The sequence below is a fragment of the Hyperolius riggenbachi genome, chromosome 2, assembly GCF_040937935.1.
Source record: "Hyperolius riggenbachi isolate aHypRig1 chromosome 2, aHypRig1.pri, whole genome shotgun sequence".
Lineage (NCBI taxonomy): Eukaryota > Metazoa > Chordata > Amphibia > Anura > Hyperoliidae > Hyperolius > Hyperolius riggenbachi.
Window position 1 is genome coordinate 511,327,579 of NC_090647.1, and position 19,872 is coordinate 511,347,450.

Sequence of the window (19,872 nt, forward strand, 5' to 3'; positions counted from 1 at the left end):
CGGCGGGTGCCCGACACTTTTACTAGCTAGCCTAGTGCTAGCTAGAGGGTTTACAGTCATTTGGCACAAATATTTAATTATGGGGGACTACTGGGGCCACAGAGCGGTATGCCTGACACAGTGTCGGGCATACCGCTAAGGAGGTTAAAGAGAAAAAAAGGACATTGTGATATGAGCTGTAAAACGCTTTGAAAAAGCTATGTATTGGCGTTAAGCAAAAGGCAGAGTTTCAGCCTTTTCTACCGCAGCCTCTAGTGTGAAAGAGGAATAAGGAATAAATGAACTATAAGCTATAAGTCACTGTAGGTACTTTTAACTGTGAATAAAGGAAATGTGACAAATACACAAGAATGTAAAATTAATGGCTAAAGATTAACATTCCATCCCAAACCTTCAGAAATGTATTATCGGCTTATCTGGACATCACAGAACAAACAGTAGCTGCACGTTTCCTATAGCCTGAACATCATGCACAAATATTTAACTTTGATGGCGGTTTTGTTGAGTGCCTTTTTATATGTATGTCTTTTTCACGGTTCACTGCTAAAATGGTTATTTAAACAATAAATATTTTACCTCTGAACAGTTTCTCATAGGCCTGAGATATATAGGTCATTCATTTTTGTCATTCCTCATCCTGACAGAGCTATTTATATAAGTCTCCGTTTTATTGTGTGGTTGACATAAGTCAAGCCCCAGAGGCTGCTGGGAGAAAAAGTACAGTATCAGCCTCTATTGTGTGATGGTTCTCTTGCATAGGAAATGGCCTGCTTGTTTCCTTGTGGTTATATGACTCAACCTTTGCGTTAACAACAGATTACAAACATTTCTTTTCATTAAATATAAGTTAATAGCACAGGCCGATGACTTTTTGAATGTTTGGAGAACAATAATTGGCATGTCTCTTTTGTGATTCGTTGACATAATAGATCTGCTGTGCCTCACTGATTTAAGGGATTTTTCTAGGTGTGTAAAAGATCAACGAAGAAGAGGAAAAAAAACAGAAAAAAATGAAGTAGAACATGTTTTTATTTTTTTTTAATGAAATGAGTTTCTTAAAGAGACACTGAAGCGAATTTTTTTTTTTTTTGATACAATGAATTGGATAATTACTAGAACATTAGAAGCAAAGAAAATATTCTCATATTTTTATTTTCAGTTACAAAGTTTTTTTTTTGTATAACATTACATCATTCTCTAATATTTGCAGTCTACACACTACTCAGCATTCTAAATTAATTTAGCAGAGCAGGCCAGTGAACGTTTGAACTGTTCTCTGCAAAAAAAAACAAAAACAAAAAAAACAATACAGTGACTGACACTTGAGATAATAAGCTTTAAATGACAGAGCTCTCTGCGACTTTGAAAGTTGTGGAGCAATGGCTCTTTTGCATAGATAACAACTGCAGTTTTTTAACTCTTCCTGTACTGGAAACAATATTAGACTTATGTTTCTGCTCCTAATGTTTTAGTAGATCCCTTCCGATGCTTATTATTTACAAATGCTTCTCTACAACACTGTTACATTGTTTATATTGTGCATTAAGTCTGATATCTATACATTTCTGTGTCCTCCCACATCCCAAAGATACAGGTACAGTTAATTGGCTTCCCCCTAAATGGGCCTTAAGGTGACCATACACCGGTCGATTTGCCATCAGATTCGACCAACAGATCGAATCTGATCAGAGAGGTATTGTATGGCTGCCTTTACCGCAAACAGATTGTGAATCGATTTCAGCATGAAACCGATCACAATCTGTGGGGGTGCTGCCGCTTCCCCTCCCCCCCCCCCCCCCCCGCATACATTACCGGATCCGGCCAGCGCGAGTCCCCGCTGTCACCGATGTCTTCTTCTCCGCTGGGTCCCACGTTCCGGTCCGGCAGGCTTCACTTCTTTCTGTCCGGGGAAGTTTAAACAGTAGAGGGCGCTCTACTGTTTAAACTTCCTGCGGGACAGGAAATGAAGCCAGCCGGACCGGAACGCGGAACCCAGCGGAGAAGAAGACATCGGTGACAGCAGGGACTCGCGCCGGCCGGAGCAGGTAATGTATTGCCGCTGTATTGCGTCGGTCGTCGGGCATTCGAACGCCGCTATCGACGCACTCCCGACCCGCCGGCGATCGAGAAAAATCTTCCACACGGACGGCTCAACGGGAGTCGACGTAAGCGATTGATTTCGGACGGAAATCAATAGTTTGCGTTTGCGCAACGATTCACAGCAGATTCGATTACAGTGATCGAATGTGCCGTATATCGGCGGGAAAAACGTTTGGTGTATGGGCCCCTTTAGACTACGATACACACACTACACAATATAGACAAATGATTATGGATTAGATTGTTAGCCCCTCTGAGGGACAGTTAAAGTGTAACTGTGACGAAAACAGTCTCAGGTACCATACTTACCAGGGGCTTCCATAAAGAGACTCAGAGACTACATAAACGACAGCTCTAATACTTACCCGGGGCTTCCTCCCGCCCCATAAACACATCTATGTCCCACACCGCCCTCCCGCGGTCTGCCGTTCTGCCGCGGTGATCTCCGTTACGAACCTCAGACCGCGGGAGAACGGCATGGGACTTAAACATGTCTATTGGGCGGGAGGAAGACCCGGGTAAGTATCAGAGCTGTAGTTTATTTTGTCTTTTAGTCTCTTTAAAGGATACCAGAGCCCAAGTAAATAGGAGAAATGTCACGATTATGTAATGAACATGTGCAGAGCGCTCCGGACTGCTGTAGGACTCAGGAAGGACGCAGAGAAGCTTGCACAGGCGCAGTGATGCTCCACCCGGCCGGCCAAGAAGACAGGGCTGGAGAGCAATTAGAACTATCGGCGGGGCAGAAAGGAGAATGGAGGAAGCATTAGGACAGCTCACGATACATGCTTGCTCCCTCCGTTTCTCATATTCATTTGGGCTCTGGTATCCTTTAGCCACTTCCCCTCCCCCAGGATGAGTAATTACGTCCCTGCAAAATGCCATATCTCCCAGCAGGGATGTAGCAACTACGCCTCTTCCCGCTTGATCTCCCACACCGACCCCCCCCCCCCCCCCCCCGCTCGCTCCTGCAATCATTATCGTCGCTAATTGTCAGTCGAGAGATCAATGAATGGGAACATAGTTACCGTTCATTGATCTAAGTCCCTGTGTGAATGACCGCAGCCATCGGGGGACTGCCGCCGTCCAAGGTTTTCTTGGCCCTGGCAGTCCATAACTTGAGACCCCATCCATGAAGGCGAAAAAAATGGCAGCCCCTCCACAAGCACACCATGGCAAAAAAATTGGGCATGGCCAAAACATGATGTGGGAGGAGCCAGATACTAGCAGTTTCTAGGCTAAGGTATAGGTGCCCCCAGTATAGGTAGCCCGCATAGTTGCCCCCAGTATAGGTTAGATAGGTAGGTGCCCACAGTATAGATTAGATAGGTAAGTGCTGGCAGGATAGGCTAGATAGGTAGGTGCCCCCAGTATAGGTTAGATAGGTAGATGCCTCCAGTATAAATTAGGTAGGTAGGTGCACACATGCAGTATAGGTTAGATAGGTAGATGGCCCCAGTATAGGTTCGATAGGTAAGTACCCCTCAGTATAGGTTAGTTAGGTAGATGCCCCCAGTATACATTAGATAGGTAGGTGCACACAGTATAGGTCAGATAGGTAGATGCCCCAGTATAGATTAGATAGGTAGGTGCCCCCAGTATAGATTAGGTATGTAGGTACCCTTCAGTATAGGTTAGATAGGTAGGTGCCTCCAGGCAGCTTGGGGCGGGGGGAGTGGGCAGAGAGAAATTTCAACTCACCTGGCTTCCTACGCACACAGCCTCTATCTTTTTTCCTGTCCTGGCGTGCGGCATCTGTCACATCGGTAAGAGCTCCCCCTGTGATGATATGTGGTTACATCATCACAGGGGGTGCTGTTACCATAGCTACAGACGCCGCAATCCAGGACAGGAAGAAGATAGAGGCTGTGTGCGAAGGAAGCCAGGTGAAACTTTGCTCTGGTCGCTCCCCCCAGGCCCCGCCGCTGCGCCCACCCTCCTGGCGCTCCGCTGCCAGCCGCCAACAGCAGAGCGAGGCCCCCTTCTTGTGAGTCCCCAAGCTGGGTCATGGCACGCCAGTATGCTTGCGGCGTCCCTGGACAGCGCTGCCATTTACAAAACCGATACTTCACATCCACACATCCACACATTACTTCTGCTTTGCTTAGTAATTTTATGCACACGGAAGTTATTCGCAACGACATCTTGTGGCCAAATAGTAAAATTACATCTATACTTTTTTTTTTAATTACATTTTTTTAACAATAACCCCTTACCTCCCACGCTCCCCAATAGGTACCACAATGTTTTGAGGGTAAAAAAAAATAAAAAAAAAATACATAAATAGTACCTTAGGGACTGAACTTTTTAAATATGTATATCAATAGAGTATATTACTGTTACTTTATAAATTATGGGCTTGTAATTAGGGATGGACGCAAAACTGAAAACATGCACCTTTATTTCCAAATAATAACATTTTTAAATGTTGCAATAACCAAGACAAATGAGCAGATAAAACGCATGGATTTTAATTACGGTAGCATGTATTATTTTAAAACTATAATGGCCAAAAACTGAGAAATAATAATAATTTTCCCCATTTTTTTGTTCTTCTTTTTCCTGTTACAAACACATTTAGAATAAAGAAATTCCTAGCAAAAAGTACCCCCAAAGAAAGCCTAATTGGTGGCAAAAAAAACCAAGATATAGATTGTTTTGCTGTGATAAGTAGTAATAAAGTTATAGGTGAATGAATGGAAGGAGTCTTGACAGGTGAAAATTGCTCTGTTTTTTTAAGGGGAAAAACCCTTGGAGGTGAAGTGGATTAGCCCCCTTGAGGCTGCTCGCTCCCTTGCCATCTCCCCGAGTGGCTCCTGTCCCCCGCTGGACAGCCCGGTAGCCTTGCTGAGTCGCGCTTTGCCGTGCACGCGTGACCTGGCCGCGCTCTCATTCCTGTCGTACTCCTGTAGCCTTTTTTGCATCTGCACAGTAACTACTGAGCATATTGCTCAGTAACTACTTACCATATTGCAAAAATACAACGTATCTTTAGGAATATTTTCTCAAATCAAAAATAGCATTTTTGATACAAAAACGACTTTGGCGAAAATTTGCAAGCAACACTGTTTAGCAGTTGAAGATATAGCCAATATCGTCAGAGATTGCGAGGGGGGGGTGGTGTTGGGGGAGGGGTTTTAGGTTGGTGTTTGGCATCAGTAGAGGGGGGATTCATTTCAGAAGAGAGACAGGTGAGGGTAATGCATCAATTCAAATTACCAATAATATTGGAGTTAGCCACGGCCCAATAGCAATGTATCGGTAACTCTACAGATATTCTACTAGCGGATCTCCTGGTGACCTCGGTCGCCAGTGCTGCTTGCAAATTTTCACCAGTCATTTTGGTATTGAAAATGCTATTTTTGATTTTGAGAAAAAATTCATGAAAATACATTGTATTCTTGCAATATAGCCAAAGATTTTTTTTCCCCAATTCGAAAATCTGCCCGCAAAATTGTCATTTTTACCGCGTAAAATTGCGAAAACAGCATTTATTTTTACTGCAAAAAAATCACAAACTTATATCAAAATAATTTTCAATGGCATTTTAACTCAAAAGTCAAATTTTACATTATTTTCAAGTAAATGAACGTGAAAAGGATATCAGCATCTCTGCTCCTCTCTGCTCATCTCTGCTAATCACTACGGTGCCCTTTTTCCACGTGTGCGTGTGTGTGTTGTGTAATGTATGTTTAGGTGTGTGTGTGTGTGTGTGTGTGTGTGTGTGTGTGTGTGTGTGTGTGTGTGTGTGTGTGTGTATGTGTGTGGGGGGTCAGGGGAGGGGCGGGGGTCTTTTGCAGGAAATAAGAAGTATTTGGAGTAAAAGTGTCCCTCTTTCTTGGAGGGAATGTGGTATGCGGATGGTCAGTCACACATCTCACAGCATTGTCTCAGTCAGAGGTGGGAATACAGCCGTATTGCACAGGAGAAAGGGAATCTGAGATGGACACACACTGTACTGGTGTGCAGGACTGAGCCTCAGGGGCTTGTCTGAGCTGGAATATAATTCGGTCTCTGCCATCATCCTCACAAGTAGCTTCACCATGTGGGGAGGAAGCATAATCCACTTTTAGAGGAGCCAGAGGCTGTTTTGCATGTCCTGTCAGAGGAGGCCTGTTATTGAGAGAGGCTTGCTGCTAATTATTTCCTTTGGGAAGCGTAACACGGCGGCTGTGACATCACACTGTGGACTTCCATGCCAGGAAGAGGCTTAGAGGCCGATTTATAAAATCATGATAATTACAGTGGTATTTGTCTTGCTGTAATTCTGCAATATCGCTGCACTTCTCTTTGCATCTACAGTATCCTGGTCCTGGTTATCCAGAACTTAACTAACTAAAAGTCTCAACCAACCATCACAAATCGCTGGCAGTATTCACAGTGGTGAAGGCCGACTTCATAGGTGCTTAAAGACTGGGCTCCCCAAGATTAATATACTTTTAATTACTTTTTTAAAGTTTAATACAGAGTACATAGTGTGTATAGAGTGGGGTATAGTACTGTATTAGCTAGGCCTATTTTTACCATTGATGATGAGACCATGGTGGGGATTAGATTGTGAGTTAAGTAACAAGACTATATACTCTGTACAGCGCTGCGTAAGATGTCGGCGCTATATAAAGACTAAATAATAATAATGCCTCAATGTCGTTTTGTCATCCACCGTGGTGGATTATTAAACAATGAATGATCGATATTGAACAGCACTTCCTTACTGTCCCCTTTCCGTAAAACTGACTGCCCAGATGTAGACAAGCAGTGCATTTGTACAGCATTTGTTCTTCAAACTGTCAGCTAGCATGCTCACCAACTATCGATACAAAAACAGGAACTGAGTGACTATATGGCCCTTTACTAGTAAAGTGTAGCTAGTAAAAGGATTATATCCGAAACATGTCAGCCATTCCTGTATGTGCGAATTGGTGTGAATAAAGACCCTTGGACTATACCTGTGAGAGTGCGGACATTTTCCTCTGTTCCTGTTTTGCCTTCTAATATCCAGCACCTTGTTCCAGGTATCAAAGGTTGAGCGGACTTTCTCTACTATTTAAAAAAAAAAATACCTGTAATTTACATTACCAATATTTTACTATGCACTTGCCCACCACCCAGTCTGACTTGATCCCTCCCCTCCTAGTGCCTAAACCTGACACTAGTCCCCCCCACCCCATGTCTAAAACTAACCTCCCTACTCCAACAACTAATGTCTAACACTATCCTTCCCCCCCATTTCAAGTGTCTAAAACTAACCTCTTCCCTCCCACACCGTCACACCTAATACCTAACACTCAATGGGGTATACAGTCCATAGGGGTGAAGAGGGTATGGGGGCATTATAACGGGTATACAGCCTACAAATATTTAGTATCTGTATGTAGCTAAACACAGAGCAGTTGAAAGAGAGGTTTTTTTTGTTTGTTTGTTTTTTGTGTGCTAAAACAACAACAAAAATTACAGGCTGGATCTCGTAAGTTTTGATGAAAGAGAAATTAAGTTTTTGCTGTAAAATAAAGTTTAGAGAAATGTCAGACGACCCCTAGTAAGTTCACCTTTCATTCGGAGGTAATCTATGCTGCAACAATGTCCCCTATTACATTGTGCTCGCTTGTCAGCACTCCATAATGTACAGCTGAGCGGCGACATGACATAATATCACCTAGAGAACCCTGACCTCTAAACAGACGATTTTGTGTTGAGAAGATGAATGTCAGGGCAGGGACAAGGAGTAAGCGGAGTAAGCAGAGAGCGTTCTGTACCATACCCCGTCCTTCCTCCATCATCTGTTTTCTAAAAAGATGGACTCATGTACATTATACCAATGAATCCTTCTGAGATCTGCTACACCTCTCTTGTGCAGCGGTCAGGAGCTGTCCAGGACGAATTACAAATAGCTTTAATTAATGTCCGGAATAAGCAGCCACTTAGTGTTATTATTTTTTCTTCTAACTTATTCACGAGGGAGGCCTGTACTCTGGTGTCCCGATAAAGTTGAAGGCAGAGTTTGGACCGCCAAATAACAAATGTCCGTAGTATTGTTCTGCTCTATACCAAATGAGTTTAACCTTTTCAGCATAGTGTACTATAGCACCTCATCTCAAATTGTCTATTATTATTAATACGCATTTATATAGCCTTGACATTTATATAGTGCTTGCAGAGTACATTGAAAAGTTCATGTCGCTAAGTGTCCTTTGGAAAGGCTCACAATTTATTGCTGACCACGGGCTAAGACTAATTTTGGGTCAAACTAATTAACCTAGCGGTAGCATTTTCAGGGCCGGATTTGTACTTTTTACAGCCCAAGGCCCACTATGACCAGCTGCTCCCTGAGAACAGCATCCTAACCTTCCCCCCCAACAAGGCAATGATTAGATTGTGAGCTCCTTTGAGGACAGTTAGTGAAGTAACGGAAGGGATTAGATTATAAGGTCCTTTGAGGACAGTTAGTGAAGTAATGGAAGGGATTAGATTATAAGATCCTCTGAGGACAGTTAGTGACATGCTGGCAGAGATTAGATTGCAAGCTCCTTGGTGAGTGGCACATTGGGTGAGTGTCAGGCAGCTCAGAGATCACTGCAAGTGCCCGTCCGCTGCCCCTCCATCCCCCGAGTGCCAGATCCGGCTGTTGATAGCTGGCCACTGCTACGTGCAAACTATATAGCAGGATGCATGTTCAGCAGGCTAACTGCTACTGCCATCCTGCTGCCCACAGCCCGCCCCTTACTTTTCTGGTGCCCTAGGCCATGGCCTTTGTGGACTTGCCTGAAATCTGGCCATGAGAATTTTGTGATGTGGGAAGAAACCAGAATTCCCAGAGAAAACCCGCCACAGACACCAGGAGAATTGAACCCAGGGCTCTATTGCTTCAAGATGAGAGTGCTAGTCACTTAGTCCCCGCATAATCCTAAGAATTTTAAAACATTAAACTGAACCTGAACCATAGGTATATGGAGGCAGCCATATTTATTTCCTTTTTAACAAGGCCGGTTGCCTGGCAGTCTTGCTGATCTCTTTTGCTGCAGTATCTGAATTATACACCTGAGACAAGCATGTAGCTAATCTTGTCAGCTTTTTGTCAGAAACATCTGAACTGCATGCTTGTTCGGGGTCTATGGCCAAAAGTATTTGAGGCATTGGATCAGCAGGACAGCCAGGGAACTGGTATTGTTTAAAAGGAAATAATTATGGCAGCCTCCATATCCCTCTCACTTCCCCTCTCAGGTTCCCTTTAAAAGCTCTCCACCCCCTATCCCTTCCTTATACCTCCTTACTTATTTCTACATATTTCAAACCTCCTCAGAATATTGTAGACAAGACTTCTCACAAGCCTCTCCCCTCTTCAGGACTTCTCTTCCAAATGTATAAGTCACTTTTCTAAATGTTAAAATATTTGTGTGGCTTTAAAACTTATATTCATAATAAACTCAAAGGTAAACTGAGATTTTCTTTTAGTCTCCAAATAACAACATATATATCAATTCACAGCCAACATTTGGGTCAGTGGCTCCCCTATAGTGCACATACACAACATGCAAGATGGGAGAAGGCACCCCAATTGTGATACAATCTGTAGTAAGGGGATATAAGTAATAGGAACGAGGTCTTACCTCTTGATAAGAGATTAAGATTTTTATTGTTAGACACCAATGGAAAAAACAAGGCGTTTCATGGGACCTGCCTGCTTCCTCATGTCAATACGAGACAGTGTCTGAGCTATGTATCTCCATTTTAGAGCACCAAATGAGGTCCCATTTTGTCCCAGTTTCCAGAAATGCTACACTATCGGTGCTCCTGGTGCTCTTTTTGTCTCCTTTTCTTACTGGTTCCTGGCTTTCCAAACCTGAAATTAATCTACCGGACCTCCCAGAAACATACAGGGCATGCTAGGGGGATGATTTTAATATTTACCTTTCCTTGCTGCAGCCAGTGGCGCAGCATTAGGGGTTGCAGAGGTTGCGACTTCACCGGGGCCAGAGGGGCCCCGTAGGGTTCTCCCTTAACCCGCAGTATTAGCTTTCTATTGGTCCTGTGCTGGTAATAATCACTTATTTAATGCTTTGAATGATAGTAATCATTAACAAACTGTACCCAATCCCATTCTTGCACCTCTAAAAGTGGCCACTAATGATCCAATTATTTTCATCCAATTTTACTAAATCTATGTAGTATAAGGGTAAAGTGAGTGAATATATTGAATGGATAATCAACACAGTTCCCTTATATTACATAGAAATGGTAAGATTACATTACACTGTGGTTGTCCTTGGCAGGATTTGGTGCGCTGTATCATTTGTTATGTATAGTGTGCTTGAAGGCACCCAATGTAAAACTCGCACTGGGGCCCATAGCTCCTTAGCTACGCCAATGGCTTCAGCCTTTCTACCTCCTCCACTGGGCAGCATCTGCCCACCTGCATGCCCTCTGCTTGCTGCATCTTCCTTTGCCTCCTGTCTCTAACATCCAGCATGGTCACCACCATCATTTAGCCCCATTGTGGATTGGGAGTGGGATGCGGAGGAAACATTGGAGCACAGCAGCTGGAACATGGGAAGGTAGCTTCACCAACCCTTTCCCAGCATGCCCTGTTTGCACACTCTGCACTGCATAGGCTCCTTGATTTGCATTGCCTCATGCAGGGTCTCTTCATGTTGCATGCTATGTACAAAGCTAGGATAACTGACATTCAAAATGATCATTCCTGATTGCTTTGGGTGACAGTTTAGAATTGAATGTTGTACAAAAAGGCAGGGACTCCCCCCTTGGGTTTCCTGTTTCTGTATATTTTATCAAACTAACATGTATGAATTCATTGGTGATGTTCCCAAACTACACATTACTGGATGTCCTGATTGTACAGTGTGTCTATGTCCCCTTTTACTTTATGTACAATGTACAATGTTACAGAATATGTTGGTGCTATATAGGTAAAAAATAATAATAATGTGTACATAACACAAGTTCAATTTGACTAGCAGGTAGTGAATCATTCCATTAGTATGAATAAAACCCTGTTTCTGTTTTGTTATTGCTTAACCAACCCTGCATTTCGTGTGCAATTTTTCATGCATATTAATAAAGCTAATTTACATACAATTGCATGTAATTATCTTTGGATTTGCATGTGAATTTTTGCATACTAAACTCAAAGGTTGTATGTTTTCATTGACTTACATTACATGAGGTTTTGCACATTGTATTCCCCCCCCCCCCCTCCCCCAAAAAAGGCGCCTGTTTTAATAACATAGAAAAATTGGATCCAAAAATGTGCACAAAATTGCAATTTCAGTGCAGTGCCATCAAAATGTATTACATGTGCAACAAACTCAAAAGTGCAATTCTACAAGACACACACACACATTTGGTTAAAGCGGATCTGAGATGAAGAACTAACTATAACAAATAACTTGTCTATGGGCTTGATTCACAAAAGAGTGCTAAAATTCACTTTTGCGCGTGAAAACGTTATCGTTTCGCGTGAAAATTCGTGATCGCGCGAATTATCGCATTGCGCGCGATCACGAATTTTGCGATAATTCGCGTGAAAACGGCCGTGCTAACAGTTAGCATTCTTTTGTGAATCCAGCCCTATATATCTTATCTAAAGTTTAGGTATTTTACACAGCAAATCTAGCTGCAAACAGCATTAATGGAAAATGATTCTTTCTTCCTGTGATACAATGACAGCAGCCATGTTGTTTGTAAACATTACACAGAGGCTGGCTTATCTGCATCTTGAGCAAAAAAAAACTAATCCCCTCTCCTCCTCCCTTCTCCCCTCTGCCTCTGAAATTAATGGCTAGTAACACCTCCTCCTCCTCCTGCCCAGACTGAGCTCCCATGAGCCCTTGCTACTGCCAAGGCTCTCTGAAAACCTGTCGGCGTGGTTTATTTAGTTTATAGGGAATTAGAGTATTAAAACAAAAACAAAAAAGTATTTGGCTTGAGGAATGCCCTAAAAACAATAGGAAAGGAACACAATTATGCAATGTGTAAAAGTTCACCTCGGATCCACTTTAAGTATGAAAAGGGGCCATATAGTTTAAAATGTAGGTATATAATGAAGATGATGTGCCAATAAAATAAAAATGAGCTAAAGCTGACATTGCAGGTATTTTGCATGATTGATCAGGTCCCACTTTATACAATTTTAAACACATGTTTGAAGCAAACCTGAAGCGAAAAAAAAAAATTATTTTGTAATGAATTGTATGTGTAGTACAGATGATGAAAAGAACATTAGTAGCAAATAAAAGTCTCATATTTTTCATATTTTTACTTTCAGTTATATAGCATTTTTTTAACACTGCATCATTCTGTCATATTTGCAGTTTAGAAACCAAACTCTGTCTTTTAAGCTATAAAAAAGCAGAAACAATGAACGCTTTTGAACGTTCCTGCAGTAAAACCTTATCTCAAGCGGTCTCACAGTTTCTTGGCAGTGCTTCAGAAAACAGCGCTGTAGCCGACCAAGCTTGGTCAAACAGCTCAGAGAAACTCTTTTGCATAGATAACAATTGACGTTTTTTATCTCTTCCTGCACTGGAAAACAACATGAGACTCTTTTCTTTGCTACTAATGATCTATTTCTAATACTGGGGATACACCATGAGATTTTTTGGCAGATAGATGCTTCGAGAGATAATTTCCAGCATGTTCGATCTGATTTTCGACCATTTTTCTGATCGATTTCTCATAGAAGTGAATGAAAATCGATTTGAAAAAAGATCAGACATTGAGGCTGGTTTCACACCAGGACGTTGCGTTTTAGGGGACGTTAAGGTCGCATAACGTGCCCCTAATGCAACGCATGGTGGTGTTGGAGCAGGACGCTACCAAGAGCCGCGTTACAAGCAGCTCTTGGTGCGCCTGCTGTCGGAGGCGCTGCAGAGATCACGTGAGCGGAGCTCTCTGCATCACGTGGTCCCGCCAGCCATTCAGCGGCCGCTCCAAGCAGTAAACACTGTAAGTGCAGTGAATGTCAAGTAGCCATGTGCCTGGCTACGTAGCGGCCTCTCCCCGCCTCCTCTCCGGCCCGAAAATAAAAAAAACCACCCGTACTGAGCATGTGCAAACAGTCTAACGTTTAAAGTACTGCATGCAGTACGTTATCTGGACGTGCTGCGTTACAATGTAACGCAACGTGGGCACTGTGAACAGCCCATTGATTTTTCATTGCTGTGCGTTGGGGTGCGTTACAGGCTGCTCTAACGTGCACCTGTAACGTCCCTGTGTGCAAGAAGCCTTAATCTGCTGAAAAACCTCATCGTGTATTCCCAGCATTAGGAATACTACACATACAATTCATTATCTCATAAGTTTATTTTCGCTCCAGGTTTGCTTAAAGAGTAAACACCACTGACGCTATATATGCCAATGACAATACAAGCAATACTTCACAGCACAAGTCATGACCTAATATTGGTGATGTCATAGTTCATATCCATTCATCGCTGCATGTGATTTGATGTGGAAACAGATTGCACATGCTTGAGCTGGAAGTCAGCCCTTGCAGTGTGTGCCGTTTCTAGCTTCCCTTCTAACTCTGCTGATGAAAATGACACTCGAGGATTCCCTATGGAGACATAGCATGTACAAACACAGTTCCGTATGCTAAACACATCTCTATTTATTGAGGTTTAATGTAAACAGAGGAGTAAATGACATGGATAGTTGTACAGAGAGATTACACATTAGCCAATGATTAAAGGCATGTGCTGCATGCAACACATCAATCACGCTTTTATCGGTGAAAGGAATTATTTATTTTTATATTAAAAGAATTTTGCTAGCTTTATAATGTTTAAAAGACTGCAGGCATAGCAGCTGTTGTGGGGCCCAGGAGCAGGAGGGTGTGTATGAAGGAGTAGGGAGCAGGTGGCCCCTAATGTGTTCATAAGCCTCTCAATTTACATTCAGCTTGTGGTCACCTCCGGGTCTATGTAGAGCAAGATTATCCACCAGGCAACCTAGGCAGGTGCTTGGGGCCTAATGAGTGTCAAGGGGCCCATCTGTTACCTTCTTTGATCTCTCTCCCCTTCATTTTATAGAGGCCCCAGACCTACTGCCTTGCCTAGGACCCCATTACATTTTAATCCATCTCTGTGTCTATGGGCCTGATGCACTAAGGTCCGGTAAAGTTGCCGTGCACAGGGAGTGAAAGGACACTTTACCATTACTACTACTACCTATTAAACGGCCCACTGGCCATTAACCTATCAGCGGTAAATATATTACCATGGTAATGCGCACATTAACGCGGTAATGCACGTGGCGCTATGGGTTAACGGCCAGTGCTCCCCCTGTGCTAGTGAGGGTAAAATTGTGGTGCACGACTTGCACACAGCAACTTTACCAGACTTTAGTTCACAAGGCCCTGTCTGTTCTATATACCACACATTGCACATGTGTAAACGTTATCATGTCATCCATGGGGTAGGGTAGGTTGTCATCAGTGTTTGTCACAAATTTTTGCATCTTTCGATTTCGTGAAAATTTACATTTTTTTTTGCAATATGGTAAAAATATAAAACACAAACACACACAAAAAATGTTATTTTTATAGCAAAAAATCACTTAAGGGGTCCAAACACTGGTCGATTTTAGCCATCGATCAATTGATTGATTCTATCAAATTCCCCAATCGATTGGGTCAATTTGATCTATCTGACAGGATCGATTTCCAATAGATTTCATTCTGAAATCTACTGAAAATCTGTTCCTAGTGTGGGGCGCACATCAGATTCTATCTGATGTCGAATCTGCTACAAATCTATAAGTGTATGGCCACCTTTGTTTTAGTGTGAAAATTCACGAAAATGCAAATCATTATTATTTTTTAGCACGAAAATTTGCAAAAAATCACAAACTTATTACAAAATGATTTACAATGGCATTTTCGTCGCAAAAGTCGAATTTAACATTATTTTTGCAAAACTGATGTGAAAAGAATATCTGCGTTTTTGCTTGTCGCTGGTTGTCATTTCTCAAGTGTGCTTAGCTGTGGGGGCCTCATCAACACTGTTCTGTAGAGCCCCTTATTTCTAGCCATGTTACTGCTGCTTACTTGCTTTAAAGTCTGTAGGTAACAAGTTTAAAACCAAGGAAAACAGAATAATTCTCATTGGTCTACCTAGTGGAAGAACGAGGAGCCCCAGCAAGAGCTTCAAAATGCTTTTTCTTGGGATCCGTTGGTAGATGGAGAAGAGGAGACCAGCACCAGCGGTGGTCACAGCGGGTCCAGCTGGTGGTGCAGAACAACGGAAAGTGATGGGTGGAGACAGGTAGCAACAATGTTACCAGAACCTGGCATGCTTGGGTGAGCATCAAGTAAGTGATTGGAAGCCTGCTGGCTCTCACAGTGGATGTCTGATGTGTGCGCATCTCCCAGGGGAGCGAGGCAGCAGTACTGTGGTGCTGAAGGACAGTTCCATGGCACAAATACCTCCTTCCACATCGCTTGGCACCACTCGGGATACAGGAGCATCGCTCAGGTGAATAGCAAGTATTCGCCTCACTCATGTTCTTTATGCTCGGACATCACTTGAGTGAAACTGCAATTGAATTGGCCTGTAAATCCTGAGCAATGTAAGGTGATCGCTTGGTGAATAAAAGTGATTCTGATAAAAAGTGATTCTTATTCTGCTAAGAAGGTTGCACGTCTTGTGCTTCTTATCACTACAAATTGCATATGGCCCCAGGCTTGTCAAACAAACCATGTTCTGAGTAGTGTTGGGCGAACAGTGTTCGCCACTGTTCGGGTTCTGCAGAACATCACCCTGTTCGGGTGATGTTCGAGTTCGGCCGAACACCTGACGGTGCTCGGCCAAACCGTTCGGCCACATGGCCGAACTAAGAGCGCATGGCCGAACGTTCCCCGAACGTTCGGCTAGCGCTGTGATTGGCCGAACGGGTCACGTGGTTCGGGCCCGAACGCGCTCTGATTGGCCGAACGGTCTCGTGGTTCGGGTAAATAAATACCCGAACCACGTCATATCTCCGCCATTTATCTGTGGGTTTAGCTTTGGGTAGGCAGGCAGGGTAGTTCGCTCTCCAGCCACGCTAGCCAGGGTCCCCCCCAGTCATTGTGTGTCGCTGCTGGGAACAGTAGTACACCGCTCGCTCAGCCACACTATATATATAGCATTGTTTACTGCCACTGTGTACCTCGCTCAGCCACGCTATATATAGCATTGTGTTTTCTGACACTCTGTGTACACGGCTTAGCCTGGCTATATAGCATTGTGTGTACTGCCACTGTGCACCTCGCTCAGCCACGCTATATATAGCATTGTGTTTTCTGACACTCTGTGTACACGGCTTAGCCTGACTATATAGCATTGTGTGTACTGCCACTGTGCACCTCGCTCAGCCACGCTATATATAGCATTGTGTTTTCTGACACTCTGTGTACACGGCTTAGCCTGACTATATAGCATTGTGTGTACTGCCACTGTGCACCTCGCTCAGCCACGCTATATATAGCATTGTGTTTACTGCCACTCTGTGTACACCGCTCAGCCAGACTATATACCATTGTTTACTGACACTCTGTGTACACCGCTCAGCCAGACTATATACTATTGTTTACTGACACTCTGTGTACACGGCTCAGCCTGACTATATAGCATTGTGTGTACTGCCACTGTGCACCTCGCTCAGCCACGTTATATATAGCATTGTGTTTTCTGACACTCTGTGTACACGGCTTAGCCTGACTATATAGCATTGTGTGTACTGCCACTGTGCACCTCGCTCAGCCACGCTATATATAGCATTGTGTTTACTGCCACTCTGTGTACACCGCTCAGCCAGACTATATACCATTGTTTACTGACACTCTGTGTACACCGCTCAGCCAGACTATATACCATTGTTTACTGACACTCTGTGTACACGGCTCAGCCTGACTATATAGCATTGTGTGTACTGCCACTGTGCACCTCGCTCAGCCACGCTATATATAGCATTGTGTTTACTGCCACTCTGTGTACACCGCTCAGCCAGACTATATACCATTGTTTACTGACACTCTGTGTACACCGCTCAGCCAGACTATATACCATTTTTTACTGACACTCTGTGTACACGGCTCAGCCTGACTATATAGCATTGTGTGTACTGCCACTGTGCACCTCGCTCAGCCACGCTATATATAGCATTGTGTTTTCTGACACTCTGTGTACACGGCTTAGCCTGACTATATAGCATTGTGTGTACTGCCACTGTGCACCTCGCTCAGCCACGCTATATATAGCATTGTGTTTACTGCCACTCTGTGTACACCGCTCAGCCAGACTATATACCATTGTTTACTGACACTCTGTGTACACCGCTCAGCCAGACTATATACCATTGTTTACTGACACTCTGTGTACACGGCTCAGCCTGACTATATAGCATTGTGTGTACTGCCACTGTGTACCTCGCTCAGCCACGCTATATATAGCATTGTTTACTGACACTCTGTGTACACGGGTCAGCCAGACTATATAGCATTGTGTGTACTGCCACTCTGTGTACACGGCTCAGCCAGAATATATATCATTGTGTGTACTGCCACTCTGTGTACACCGCTCAGCCAGACTATATAGCATTGTGTGTACTGCCACTCTGTGTACACCGCTCAGCCAGACTATATAGCATTGTGTGTACTGCCACTCTGTGTACACCGCTCAGCCAGACTATATAGCATTGTGTGTACTGCCACTCTGTGTACACCGCTCAGCCAGACTATATAGCATTGTGTGTACTGCCACTCTGTGTACACCGCTCAGCCAGACTATATACCATTGTTTACTGCCACTCTGTGTACACCGCTCAGCCAGACTATATACCATTGTTTACTGACACTCTGTGTACACCGCTCAGCCAGACTATATACCATTGTTTACTGACACTGTGTGTACACCGCTCAGCCAGACTATATAGCATTGTGTGTACTGCCACTGTGTACCTCGCTCAGCCACGCTATATATACCATTGTTTACTGACACTGTGTGTACACCGCTCAGCCAGACTATATAGCATTGTGTGTACTGCCACTGTGTACCTCGCTCAGCCACGCTATATATAGCATTGTTTACTGACACTCTGTGTACACTGCTCAGCCAGACTATATAGCATTGTGTGTACTGCCACTCTGTGTACACCACTCAGCCAGACTATATAGCATTGTGTGTACTGCCACTCTGTGTACACTGCTCAGCCAGACTATATAGCATTGTGTTTACTTCCACTCTGTGTCTGCTGGGCCTGGGAACAGTAGTACACCGCTCACCTGCCACTGTATAGCATTGTGCTCTGTGTCGCTGCTGGGAATAGTGGTACACCGCTCACCCGCCACTGTATAGCATTGTGCTCTGTGTCGCTGCTGGGAATAGTGGTACTGTATAGCATTTCTGTACTGCCACTGTACTGCTGCCAGTCAGCGTGTACTGTAAGGATAAGTGAAATGAGGAAGAAATCCGGTGAAAGAGGAAGGGGCAAGGGAAGAGGTGTTTCCCCTGACGGTTCACGTACAGGCCACAGGGGAGCACCCAAGAAAACCCACTCAATACCGCCCATGTTGTCCAGGACAATAACCCTCACAGATCCAAAAGAACAGGACCAGATAATTACTTGGATGACCTCTCAAGCGTCCAGCAGTGGGTTAAGCAGCACCAGCACATCACGCACGAGGTCCGTGTCCTCAGCCAGTTACAAGGAGCCAGTGGACACAAAGCTGACACAACCGGCAGCGACACCACGCACACAACTGCCAGATAACCAGTCTGATGAATTACCTCAGGACACAATGGGGTATTCGCAGGAGCTATTCCCAGCCCAACAAACTTCCACCTTTCAAAGGTCAATGGAGGAACAGCCAGAAATGTTGTGCCCGGATTCACAACCATTAACTGTGGGAAATGCACCGCGCACTGAAATACAAGGCGAGTCCGAGGAGGACTCGGAAACCCAAATCCCAGAGCAAGTTGGGCAGGAGGGGTTGCAATTGCAGGAGGTTCGGCCGACAAGATCTGGAAGACGAAGTTGGAGTGAGCTGCGCAGAGGTTGTTCTGGGGAGCTCTACTCCACGGCGGCGGCCCCCCACAATGACATATGACGAGTTTGAGGAGATGGAAGAGGAGGGTATGGACAATGTGGACATAGACCCAGATTTTGTTTGTGAACGAGAACATCGCCGTCGTAGCAGCAGCACAGATGAGTCTGTTGAAGAACCCACAGCTGCACGAGTTCGCCTTGTGCCACAAGGTAGGCGGCGCGCAATTTCAGGCACCACAAGCGTGGAAGTTCAAGTGAGAGGCAAAAGAGGAGCAAACAGAAATCGCCAGCAAGGAGGCAGGTGCTCCAAAGTCTGGGCTTTCTTTGAAGACTGCACTGAGGATGTTACCATGGCGATTTGCAAGGTGTGCAAGACCCGCCTGAGCAGGGGGAAAAGTATTAACAACCTCTCCACCACCAGCATGAGCCGCCACATGCTATCCAAACATCCCACTCTGTGGGCAAACGCGGCAGGACAGGGTACCAGCAACACTGCCTCCCTTGGGTTCCCCAGACTCACCACCAGACCCGCCTCAGCAGCAGCAGTAGCCCAGCCATTGCGTGGTTCACAACATTCACAAACATCAGACGACGCTGACACTGTCACTTTCCGGAGTAGTGCTCTTGAGGTCTCCCAGTGTTCATCAAACACAACAACCAACAGCCCTTCCGTGTGCAGCGTTACGGTTCAGTTGTCTGTGTCGGAGATGTTTGAGCGCAAGAGGAAATTGC

The 19,872-nt window shown here is 44.3% G+C and overlaps 1 protein-coding gene and 1 long non-coding RNA gene across 21 annotated transcripts in view; one reads left to right on the forward strand and one right to left on the reverse strand.

Annotated features, from left to right (window-relative positions):
- The window catches only part of LOC137547209 (uncharacterized), a 70,112-nt gene extending 54,386 nt beyond the window's left edge, over window positions 1-15,726 (forward strand). For both annotated transcript variants that reach the window (XR_011026518.1, XR_011026519.1), the window contains exon 2: window positions 15,234-15,726. This is a non-coding gene — a long non-coding RNA (uncharacterized lncRNA). The remainder of the gene's footprint in view (window positions 1-15,233) is intronic.
- The window catches only part of ROBO2 (roundabout guidance receptor 2), a 1,374,514-nt gene that overhangs the window by 702,718 nt on the left and 651,924 nt on the right, over window positions 1-19,872 (reverse strand). The gene's annotated exons all lie outside the window — the stretch shown is intronic.